Source organism: Hippocampus guttulatus, chromosome 16, assembly GCF_054856545.1.
Source record: "Hippocampus guttulatus isolate MCC_2025c chromosome 16, RoL_Hgut_1.0, whole genome shotgun sequence".
Classification (NCBI taxonomy): domain Eukaryota; kingdom Metazoa; phylum Chordata; class Actinopteri; order Syngnathiformes; family Syngnathidae; genus Hippocampus; species Hippocampus guttulatus.
This window is the reverse complement of record NC_141276.1, coordinates 212,228-224,632: the sequence shown is the minus strand read 5'-3', so window position 1 is coordinate 224,632 and position 12,405 is coordinate 212,228.

Below are 12,405 nucleotides of genomic sequence, written 5' to 3'. Positions count from 1 at the left end.
CTCGGCTGACTTTGGCGCAGCCAGTGTGCGCGCATTCCACTTGCCCCCAGCGACGGTGCGAATGTGAGCGCCGAGCCCGGACGTCGTCGTCTGCCTGACTGGCGACCAATCCAGGGTGTGCGATCGGCACTCTCGCGTTTGTGCTGAAAAAGCCGTCCTCCGAAAGAGGCGACTCGGTTTGCTTCGGTGACGATTCGGGCGGGTCAAGCGAGAGGTCGACGGCGCGACGAGGCCTCGGGCCTCGGACGTTTTCCCGCCAAGCGCGCTCCAGTTCCTTGGGCCGGCTCGATGAAGCCCGAGGAGTTGGCAGGTTTTGCTTGAAGAGCGCTCCACTGGCCGCTCTGCCCAAATCATCCGTGAACCTCCGCGGCGCGTTCCGACTGACAGCTGAGATTGGTTCTGCTCGCCCGGGCAGCTGTCACCGCGGCAACAGCTGGACGTTTAGGAGGGAAAGACGGGAAGGACGCCGACCTCGGGCTCCCCGCCGTCGTCTTGGCTCGACGCTTACAGCTCATTTCAGATGAAGAACATGAGTTGGTGTTTTCTTGTTTTTTTTTCAAATGGAAAGCCACGCCGGAAAGAAAAAGAGCCCCCCCCCACCCCAATTTTTTTGCCGTATTGTGGCTTTTCCAGCTGTTTTTTTAAATGTAGCTTTTTTTGGTTGCCAGTTCATCGTGTTTTTCTTTTAGCTGGTTTAACCCCCCCGAGCCCCCACCATACCCACCTCCCAGCATTTCAAAAGAAGGCCTAAGCTGGGGGTCAAGGAGGCGGTGCAAATGCTCACGCGCACGTCGGCATCGGTCAGTTTACGGGGGGTCAGGCGCCCCAAACTGTTGGCCACGGTGGCGTGCGGCCGTCTGAGCGCTCGCTCAAACCCGACGGTTGATCTATAGGCCGCCTTCACGCTTTCGTTCAGCCGCGTGCGTGTGCAAAGGGGGGCGCGCGGGGGCCGGGGGCACGACCGGCCTGTGGTCCCCGTTTGTTGGGCCTCGGCAAGTGCAGCCGCCGCTGGACTGGCGCTGCCTGGCGCTTATTCGCTCCCAAGGGAGGAGTCGGAAAACGTGAGCGCGGGATGCGCGATCATCAAAATGAACGTTTTGGTTTGGGACAGTTTAGTGCAATTTGCGGTGCACCCGTGAATAATCTTCCTAATCTGCGATGCTTCCCGCCTGTGCATTGTGTCGCCGCGCCAATGAGATTTATGACCTCGCACATGTTTAGAGGACGAACAGGAAACTCTTGGCCACGTTGCCAACCCTCACGCGGACTCACTCTCACAATCACACATTCACTAACTAACACACACACACACACACACGCAGTAACACTGTCAGAAACACGCGATCACTCACTGACTCACTCCCTCACCTACTCTTTCACTTCTTCACTCCCACGGTTGATTGTCACCCCTTTTTAGGGTATGCTCGTCACAGTTCACAGGAAAGGAGGTGTCATTGCACTGCAAGGAGGACATACACCGGCACACAAGCATACACACACACACAAATGCGCATTCACGAGTGGGCAGCAATTGCAGTCGACCGGCGCGAGCGGGAAAACTGCTCGGTGCGTGTGCGTGTTGTGTGTTGCGTATTTGTGGAGTTGTTGCAGTTGCGACAGCTGGGACGAAGGAGTGGAGGCGGCGTGCGCGATGGGAGGAGGTGCCAACGGGAGCAAGTGTCGCTTTATTTTCACATGGCGCACGTCTGCGCGTGCGCATCTCGTTCACTTGTATTCTGTACGTGCGCGTTTGCGGATGGTCTCTTTCGGGTCCGACGTCGTTGCCAAGAATACGGAGCTTTGTTCGATGGATGCAAATGTTTATAGGACGCCCGCCGTTGATTGGCTGTGACCGCTCGTTGATTTTGGCTTGAACGCACGTACAAAATGCCTTTTGAGGGCAAATGCTGACAGAAATCAGGGAAGTGTAGCGAGGCCGGCGTATTTGGGACGGAGCCGAAACGGCTGCTTTCAAATCCAAACGGCCGGCTTCCCGTTGGCCCTTTTCCACGTGACGCGCCCGAGGGCCCACCGCTTCAAATGGCGGTCCTCAAAGAGCGTGCCATCAAAAGCGGCCTAGCGCTCGGGCAGGGGAGGTCGCCGCCGGTCGTCATCGCACCGGTCGGATGAAGGCGGCCGCGACCGGCGGGGCCGACCGGGTCACACGCGCCCGGGGCCGCTCCTCGCCCGCCTCCCGGCGTGAGGCTTGCCGGAGCCGCCGCAGTTGTCGTCGGGCTTCTTTCGCTCCCCGCCTCCCGGCTGGGAGCGCGGGAGGAGGCGGCGGCGGGGCTCGGGGGATCGGGTTGCCGCACAAATGCGCTTATGAACTCAATTACGCAACACTTTGATGATAAGTTTGGGGTTATTAGGCAGACGGATGCCATGCGTGACCGCAAGGGCGCAGGGACGAGGGAGCCTCCGCAGACGCAACTCGCGGACACGGAAGGTATTTAAGGACGGTGCGCGTGCAATTTGGCGCGCCCTCGGAGCACCTCGGAGGATGACGGAGGCCGCACCTTCGGAGGCGTGGCCCAAACCTTTCCAGGAAAGCGGTGGGCGGGGGCTACACGCCGTCAATTCTGCCCCAAATGCAGTTTGTACTTACCGTCCCCAAGAAGAACAGGAACCGAGTCGTTGGAACTGCAACTGCGCTACTCGGCCATCGCGTCGACACGGTTGCGGTCGGTTGCTGAAAAGTGTGGCATTTTTTGGAACGGGTTAAGAAAATGCTCAAAGGGAACGAAATGATGTCAGATATCGTGTTGTTCGAATGGCGAAAATGTTGCCGCCAAAAGTGGATGGATGGCAACGTGATACTTTTCCCAGCGGAGGACTCGATCGTCGGGAGGAACGGATGAATGTTATTCAGCGGGGAAAGACGAGGCGAGAGAGGAATGCCTCGAGTCCAAGCGCAGGCCGCTCACGCGTCCGCAAGGCCAAAGTGACCGCCGCCGGTGAATCGCTTGCTCGACTTCCAAAGATTTGTTTCCCAGAAACACGCTTACGTCCCCCCCGTACCCCGCTGCCGAGCCTGCACAAGATCTGCGCGCGCTTCTGACTTCCTCCCCTTCTTCTTCGTTCACGTCCCTTTCCATAAAGCGCAGCCAAGCGCACAACAAAAGCGGCCGGCCCCAAACGCTCATGCAGACTCAAGCCAGAAGCCCGATGTTGGGTCTCCTCCAGCAAAAGCAAATCAGAGACACATTTCCACGACGTCCTGTGCTGCATGTAAACGTATCAACGGTCAAAGAAACGAAAGGCCTTTGGATGCTCCTGAAACAACGGGAGAGAAAAGGCCGAGCCTGGAATCAATAATGGCTTTTTTTTTTTCCAGGTTTGGGCTTCACGAGAGAAAGAGGGGATGGGGGGCCGGTGAGGGGGGAGCATCTTCCCTTCCTGGAAGGTATCATGGGGACAGGAAGGGCCACCGGGAAGGGGGAGCCAGGTCACTCGGCTACTTCCTGTCAGGGTCACCGAGGATCATGAGATAAGTACACGCGGCTTGTAAGAGGAGCCACCTGTCGGCCATCGCCCCCCCCCCCCCCTACCCTCCTCGGCTTCGGGTGACTTTGTTGACCTCAACGGCAGCCGGTCGGGAGTGTGGCGAGCGACTAGAAGGAGCCGAAGCCGACGGGGAAATAATCGGCGGCTACGAGCGTGAGAAATGAGAACGCGGTCCTACGACGCGGCCTGATGGGTTCCGTTGCAATTGCGCCGGGCGACGGCTCCCTTTTCCAAGGTGTACGTGAATGTCGTCCATTTTGGAATGAAGCAAAAGAGAGAAAAAAAAAAGGGATGCTCCCGCAGCGGATTCCAGAAGGGATCCCAATTTAGGGCGCGTCCTAACGCCGAGACGCGCGTCCGGAATCTCGTCAAACTCGGACGCCGCTCGTAAACCGCGCTCGCCTCGGCGTAAGGCCCGGACCATCCCGGGATCTACCCCGACCCCGGGGAAGGATACGACCGACCGGATTGGCCCGGAATCGATCCCATTCCAGCGGTCTGTCCAAGCCACGAAGAGGAGATATTTCACATGGGCTTTTCTTTGCCGGATTGTTGCCGTACAAACCGCACCGATCCAGAACGTACCCAGATTCTACCCTTTGGTTACGCCCCTAACCCGGAGGAAGAAAATGTGTCAACCGCGACGGGAAGAAGTCACCCATCCGGGTTCATCGGATCAGCGTGAACGCCTTTCGTGCATTTACGGAAGCCTGCGTTTGACGGCGCCGCAGTCCTTGGGAGTTTCTGTGAGATGCGGAGAGACGTGCCGCAACCCCGACGGGGGGGGGGGGGGGGGCTGAATAAAGCTCAGATGTGCGACCCCACCTCCTTCACACACACAGGAGGGGGGTAGGGGGGTTGTTTTGAGGTGGGCGCTAAGTCCGCAGCCGAGAGGAAAGAGAAGTTGTCATCGACGTCGACTCGGGGGGAGGTTCGCAGATGTTTGTCTCGTTCCATAAAAGGACTTTGGAAATCGTTCCATGATGCATCCCAGGTCAAAAGTTCAAAGCCATCAAGTGCATGAATGACTCTGCCGTGAAACGAACCCCAAAAAGCTCGCTTTTTCTCGTCGTCTGCTTTTCATTCGATCGCTGTATCAATTTCCATTGTTTTCTTGATTCTGAAGAATCAGGAAAGTCCGGGGGGGGGGGGGGGGGGCGTGGCGATGCTTTCCCTGCCGGGGGAGACGATGACAACGGGATCCATTGCGCACTGGGCCGCCCCTCCGCACGGGCTAATGACCGCGAGGCGGCGTCACCTTTTCTTTTCACAACAGTCGGTAAAAGTTTGGGAACCGAGAAGACTTGCCGCGTTCCCTTCCTTGCTCGGCGTGCGGCGTGAAGCGCTAATAATTGCGCTCATGGGATGATTGAGTTACATCCACGCGCTCTCGCCCGCCAGTGCTGCCGTTCCGCTAACAGGGTTAAATACGGTTCAATTGCAGAATCGCACAGCCTGCGATTAGCGGAGCATGCTGTCAATAAAGACGGCAGTATATCCGCGTGGGGAGACCCCCCCCCCCCCCAAATTGCTCTCATTAAATGCTAGCGTCTGCGTTTTGTGTTGTTAAATTGATTTGAAGCGACGAGCCCCCGGCCAGGTGACCGATGGCCAAGCTGCTGCTGCTGCTGGTTTGCGGCGTTAATGTCACGAAAAGAAATGAATCAAGCGATACAGGGTCAAACTGTTGTCGGAAAAGACAACCAAATATCCAAGCGAAGCAGAGATACCTGCACCAAAACAAAAACCGCAGCTCAAACGATTTGTAAATCCAAAATGGAAGGCGGTTAACCGATTGCATCCAAGAATCCAAAAAGTAGTGACAAAAAGGATATTCTCGGTGAGCCAACTCTCAACCCGGCTGTATTTTTAGAGCACTTCCAAACAACCGGCGTTGTATTCAAAGGGCCGAAAAGAGCAAAAAGAATTCAGACGGCGATCCATGAAGGATGAATTTTAAGAATGGGCAGCGAAGGGGCTCGCCCGACGTTCATTCCAAACAGAGCGACCGACAACGGAAAAGCGGGGGAAAAAAATATCTATAGATCTAATATCTATTGCCGCCCAATGAGGCATTGGCCGCGGACGGACTCGAGGCGCAGTCTGCGCTCAGAATGTTTATGAGGCTCTCGGCCGGTGCGAGCCCACCATTCGTTCATTGCGCAGCTCCAGCCGTGTTGCGGCTAATTACTTGCGGGTGCCCCTGCCCTTGTTAAATGACTTCCTGTCGAGCTGAAGCTCCACCCCCGCCCCCGTCCTAAAATACAGAAATCAAGAAAAAAAGAGGTGAGTCAGATATGACCGTTTTTCAATCCGTACATGCGGCTGTAAAACAGGTAGCCCGTTCAAACATCGAGAGAGGCGCAGCTATTCCTCAGTGACACCCCATTGGCCCATCAAACTGTTGGTGGGCGCGGCGCGGTCTCCATCTGGCCGCGGTGAGGGTTGCGAGCGTGCTGGCACCTACCCCGGCTGACTTTGGGCATATATATATATATATATACCTCTGTATATATATATATATATGTGTGTGTTTGTGTGTATTTGCCGCAAATAAAATGTAAAAATAAGGAGACAACTGACATGGCCGAGCGTGATACGATCACATCCATAGAGTACAGCTGCCAACGGCCACATGTGCACGTCTGCACAGCTGCACATGCTTCAACGCGGTGTACATCTGTCTGTAATACATCCGTCAGTGCCTCCGCACGCACGCTCTTGCACACATTCACTACAAAGCGCGTTTGGCGTGGTGCCGAGCCTCAGCTGAGCGCGTCATGGGCTAACCTCACCCGCTCCTCGTGCCTATTTTGGGCGATTCCTGAAGGAAATGCGATCGGGTTGCTTCGATATGGTGGCAAAGAGCCGGCGTGCGTTCTCAAGAGGGAGCGATTGTTAGCAAAGAGTTGGGAATTATCTTAACGCAGGGGTGTCAAAGTCGGGTCCCGGAGCGCTGCCGCCAAGTCTCCCTGTTGCGAGTTGCGACACGGCTCATTCAAATGATGATCATCAGACATCAGTTAAGCAAATTTTCACTGATGTTTGTATTCGCGACCAACCGCGCACCTCTGCGCTGCGAGGCGGACGTGCTGACCATTACGGTGAAGATGATGATGTCGGGTGAAGTCATCGTGGCCCGATTTCCATCACTGAAGCGGCGCTACTTGAGCTCGTCGCAACGGGACCACTTTGAAATGACAGAGAAGGAGGAGGGAGAGCATGAAGATGAAAATGAAGAGTGGCTGAGCCGCAAGGAGACCGGGACATGTGCTGAGGGTCGAGGGTCATCTCACCCCCATTTTGTCCCACCCCATCCTGCGCTCCATTGCGCACAGGAAGTCCGAACGCGCGCACTCACGCACACACCCGACCATCTCCCGGTCACATTCCACGTTGCTCCTCCAGGCTTGGGCCAGAAGAGAGTCCCCCCCCCCCCCCCCCCCCCCCCCGCGGTCCGGAGATGACCTGCTCCCGGAGCCCATAAACTGCAGCCCACCCACCCGGAGAGGGACGAGAGGGAGTGCACCGGAGAGCGCACAACACGCCAAGAAAAGTGAGCCCACGTGCAAATCCACCAAATATCAACAGCCGGCCCGGAGCTACGCGGGCCACGCCGCGAGGCTTTGCGATTCGACGCTCGACGGCGACGCGGACGGGTCTCGGCCATTCCCCGCGGGAATCCCCCAAGAAAACGCCGTGACGATGACGAGTCGTCCGATATCGGCGCTTTGAAATCGACACCGAGCAAATGACATTCGAACGAGCCCCGGCGGGCTTCCGAAAACGCTCCCGAGCCTCTTCATTATTACCGCGGCGACTTGCTTGCGCAAACGGCGGCGTCTTGAGAGATGAGTTGAATTTGCGCAACCAAGAGCCCCGAAGCCTCTTTTGGGGGTTGGGCCGGGTCTTCCGCGGGACGTACTGACAAAAGCTACGAGGCGATCGCACCGCGGAGCGCGTCGCCCGCGTCACTCTGCGGCCGGGACGCTCGTTCCTCCTCGGCCGGCTCATGCAAATCTGCTGGCGGACGAAGGAGGAAGCGATCAACCGCTTTGCGCGCCGTCACTTTGCTCGCACGCCAAACAATCGCGGCTGATGACGTGAGGCATTAAAAAAAAAAAAATGGCTGTTTAGTTTTCAACGGTCAACGCACCAGAAACTATGACGGCATCGGAAAGTCATCTTCCGATATCGGCCTTCAAGATAAACGAACCGGCTTTCGGCCAATTTGGACGTATCGTCCCGCAACGCTCCGTTTAAGAGTGTAATCTTCGCACCCCCTTGCCGACACGCAAAGACGTTGCAAGGGTCTCACTTGAGAATTTCGGATCGCCGCGGTGGGTCACGAGCGCCAAATGTTCCCTGGGCTTCAAAATGTCTTTCCTCAATGGCCCGCCCGCCCGCCCGCAGGCAGACCTTTTTTTTTGTCTGTTTTTGTCATGGCGCTTTGCTCTCACAGGGCTGCTGTGGCGGGGGGGGGGGGGGGGGGGGGGGGGGGGGGGAGACGCGCGCCCGGCGGGCTGTTGCGGATGGAATAACAGGGTGACGACTGTTCGCCGCTCCGAGCCAGATGCAACCGATGACTGGGGGTCTGCTCACGAGCCGGGGGCCCGCTCCAAAAATGAATGGCGGGAGGGGCGACCGGTCGGGCTCTTTTGGCTCCTCCATAGGGCCTTCATTTAGCCTCCCGGTGGCTCCGCAGATGTGCGCCCAGGCCAGATGTGCCGCCGAAGGCCGACGGCGCGGCGAGGCTCGTCCGTGCAGATGGCTCGCACAGGCCGCCCGTTGTACGTCGCGCTCGCACGCGCGCACGCGCCCACACCTGGACTGCTTTGCGCCGACTTTTGCCAACCCCCGTTCGCGACGGCGGCGACCGGACGAGGCGTCGCCGCTCCCGAACTCGACATCCCCAAAAAAGAGCGCGAAGCACACCCGCCGTCGCCGCGGCGGACCGAGGAAGCGTCTCTCGGTCAGTCCGCGCGGTACCGTCCCTACGGAATCGGAGTAGAAGCCACCTGGGGACGTGTTGAAAGTGAGCGTGGATCTCGGTGTTCATGGCCAGAAAGATGAAAACGGACAGCAAAGCGCTTTTGAAGCGGCCAGTCGTCGGGGTGAGCCCGCTGCGGGAAACCGGGCCGAGTTTTCAGCTGACCTGACCTTGAAGGGTCAGCAAAGGGTGCGGGAGGAAGATAGAGAACTGCAATCCGGACCGCGGGCAACGAAGGAGGAGTAAAGAGTTGTCGGGGGTCACGTTGTGGCGTCGCTCTCGGGGCTGCGGGGAGGCCGAGCGCACGAGGCCGCGTGTCAGAAAGAAGCCCCCTTTCTGTCCGGCGGGCCCTGGGCTAATGCGATTGAGAGAAATGAGGGCAATTATGCGGCGGATCGCGGACCGCGGAGGCAAGGCGGCCGCCGGGAGGGCCACCCCGCCGTGGGAATTCGCTGACGGGAAGAACTAATTCATCGGCTACTTTTCCATTTCTCGGAGGACATTCTTGCATTGATGACATTACGGCTAATCGAATCAACGGCTCCTGGAATGCCCCGTCCTGCTCCCGATGTGATTCGGCTAATGCGAAAATGGACGCCCCCAAGCAGCCTGCCGTATGACACATTTGCTGTTGTTGTTATTTTTTATTGGAAGGGGGGGGGGGGGGTGGCGTCTCCTCCCCAGTATCAATTCCAGCGTCGGCGTTTGCATATATTGACGCGATGCGCATCATTGTTGGCCAACGACTAGCACGTATCTCCGCATTTTCTTGGCTTTCCTGAGAGAGAAAATTCCACACGATCTCGAGTGACCGATGTTTTCAAAGTACGGACCGCTCGGTACCAATCGAAGCGCCCGGGTTGGATCCGCGGCAGGTGGTTTCCCAATGAAGGGAAGCGATCGGCCGACACCCGATGCCGAAGGCGGGGCCTATTTTCCGTCACTCTCGTACTCATTCGCCGGGCCCAACCAAACACCTGTATCAGAAAAGGAGCGAGCCAACCGCGGTCCTAGCCTGGATTCATCGCCGGGATTTCTGCGAGCGCGCCGGACGGAGTTCCGAGTGCGGCGAGAACCTTTTTGCGGCGAGAGGGGACGGAGGCAAAAGCTCGCGTTTCATCCAGATGAAGGCCACGACGAGGACGCGGCCTCGAGGAAGACGGCGCGGTCTTCCGCAGGCGCGGAAGGCACTCCGGCGGCCCACGCGTCGACGCTTACATCCTGTTTGGGGAGCGCGGCCTTTTGGAAAGCATCTGTTCGGCGCTCCCGGCGGCATCATCGCACGCATGCCCGAGGGAGCGGAAAATGCAGCGGGAACGGGCCGGGAAGCGACGGTAGCGGATTCGGACCGCCTAACGAGGAAAAGCTCGGCCCTCCCGGCGGCACCCCGAGGAGGCCGGGCGGCTCCCTCGGGAAGCAATCGGCCCTCTCGGACCGGTGGCTCCGAAAGCAAGCTGGCCCCCAAAGGCCACGGCGAGAAGGTGGCTCCAACGCCGGCCGGGTCGCTTGACGTTATCCTTCCGCCGTGGCCGAGCGTTCTCGGGAAAGTCACGCTTTTGACTCGCACGCGCGGCGCTCCCAACGAGCCCGCGGGCTATTCCGGCGTGAAGCGAAAGCTTTCTCGCGACTTGGCGCCACGCTAGCCCCGCGCCAACCGTGTTTGGAGAGCCCCCACGAGGACCGCTCCGCGCTTCCTTTTCGGCAGCCCGCGAAGCGTCCCGCGTGAAACCCGGTTGCACGCGCGCGCTGTGTGGTCCGGCAAAAGGAGGCCGGAGAACAACCTCGCCCTTGGTCAACAACGAGCGGGGAAGCGGGGAAGCGAAGAATCTCGGCGGAGACGCCGTTCCCAACGAATGACTCGCGGCGGCCAAAAAGACAGGAGGAGGAAGGAAAGCGGGCAGGCCGGAGAGCATTTTCATTTTCACCGTTTCACAAGCACGCCGCGCCGTCGCGGCTCACCTGCGGTACCGCCGCAGGACTTTGGGGGAGGATTCGGCACCGGCCCGGGATGCCAAGTCACCTTTCCTCGCCTTTGATGTGAAGGTGCCTCCTTCCTGGCGGAAGAAAAGACAAGCAAACGAGCTTGGCATGAGCTCGGGCGAGCGAAACGGGAGAAAGCATCCATCCTGAATTGCTGCGGCGCGGGATGGTGGACGTTGCGGTCAATTCCTTCAAACGAAACAGGAAACCCTCACGTGCCTCCGTAGACTTCATTTACCATTGAACCGTTTCATAGAATGGGACTTTTCCTTTGCCGGCCAATGTGGATATTTGATATCTATCTAATTTTTTTTTTTCTGCAGGATCGCCGCAGGGTTGTTTTGATCCGGTCCGACCATTTTCCGCCAACACAGATGATTCCCATTGTGAGTCATCACGATTGCCGGCGAAAGAAAAAGACCCTGACATCAGCTTTGGGAAGTTTTTGGGGGGGGGGAGCCCTTTCGGTCGCTAACTCGACACAGAGCGAAAAGGAGCTTGAAAAACATCGCTTTGACGGCCTCGAAGCAAGTCGCACCGTTGACCTTTGGCCGAAATATTAATGATGGCGTTTAAAAGCCAAGGAGTCCCAAATGAGCGAGGACGCGATAAATCCGCCCGTCCGTCGGCAGAGAGATGACTTCAGAACAAAACAGTTTGAAGTCCAAAGGGGAGCGCGAGAAAGGTGTGTCGGGGAAAGACCCGAGGAGCGGAGGCCGTCGAGGCGTGGGAATAATCCCAGGAATTTGCCGTCCGCGCGCGGCTCTCTTTGAATGACTCTGCTCCTTTGGAGTTGTCGAGGGAGCCACGCGGGCCCCCGCGGGCCTCCGCGGGCAGGTTGGGCCCCTTCCGGCGCCAAGTTCGTCCTGCCCGCGACCGGGAGGAATCTCCCGGCCCGAGGGTCGCCGCGGGCGGGCGCACGTACGAGCGAGCTTCTTTTCCGCTCTCGTCCCGTATTGCCATCCCGCTGTATTCCGGACTGGCGGCGGGGGGTCTCTTCTTGAATCATGGAGTCGGTCGCCCGGGCTTCGAGTGGCAGTTGGCCATTTGCAACCCGCGAGCAAAGCTTGAACGCGGCCCGACTTCTCCACCGCGCGCGAAACGAGTCTTGTTTTCTGGGTAGTTCCTCTCAAGTCTGCGCCCCGAAAGAGAAAAAAATCCAATCAAATACTCCGAGTCGGCTCCGCGTTCGAGCGAAAAGAGGATCTGTGGCCGCAGACTCTCCAAAAGACCAAAGTGTTTTCACTCCTCTCCCTCCCTCAATTGCCCGCCATGCCCCTCGGTCATCCACTTTGCAACTTCACGGGACTGAAGGAAAAGGGGGATTCTTCGACCTCCCCGAGCGTCCGTGAGCCCGTAGCGAGCAAACGCCACGCAAACATTTGTCCCGGTGTGCAAAAGTCAAAAGGAAAAAGTCAGGCGCGGCCCAAGCAAAACCAAAAAAAAAAACCCCCCCAGCAACTCCGCTGTAAAATGCAAAGCGCGGCTTTTTGCATCTTATTTTCCTTGCCAAACATCTGCACGGCGAAGAGCGAGAGCGGCCGCGTTTGCATAGACAAATAGCAGCGTGCGGCTTTTGGGATGCAAAGCGGAGGATGTCTATCGTGTCGACATTCCGACAAACGGGGAAATGGCGGGCGGCGATGCGACCGTTAACGGCGAGCCGCTCGACTTCCCCGTTTGCCGCCGCTCGGGTCCGCCGGTTTGCACGTCTTCTCGATGGCTTCCGTCGCACTCCAAAGAGGAGCGCGTCCCATCCGCGACACCTACGCCGGCCTCCGCGCCGACGACGTGACCAAACGCGGTCCAAGTGTGCCGCGGCGACGCCTCGCGATGAAAGTGACCCGCAAGCTTTCGTGACAGATTGAGCTGTGAGCGGAAGGCCGAATGGATTTTTTTTCTTATTTCCGATTGCGCTTTGCGCAATACCG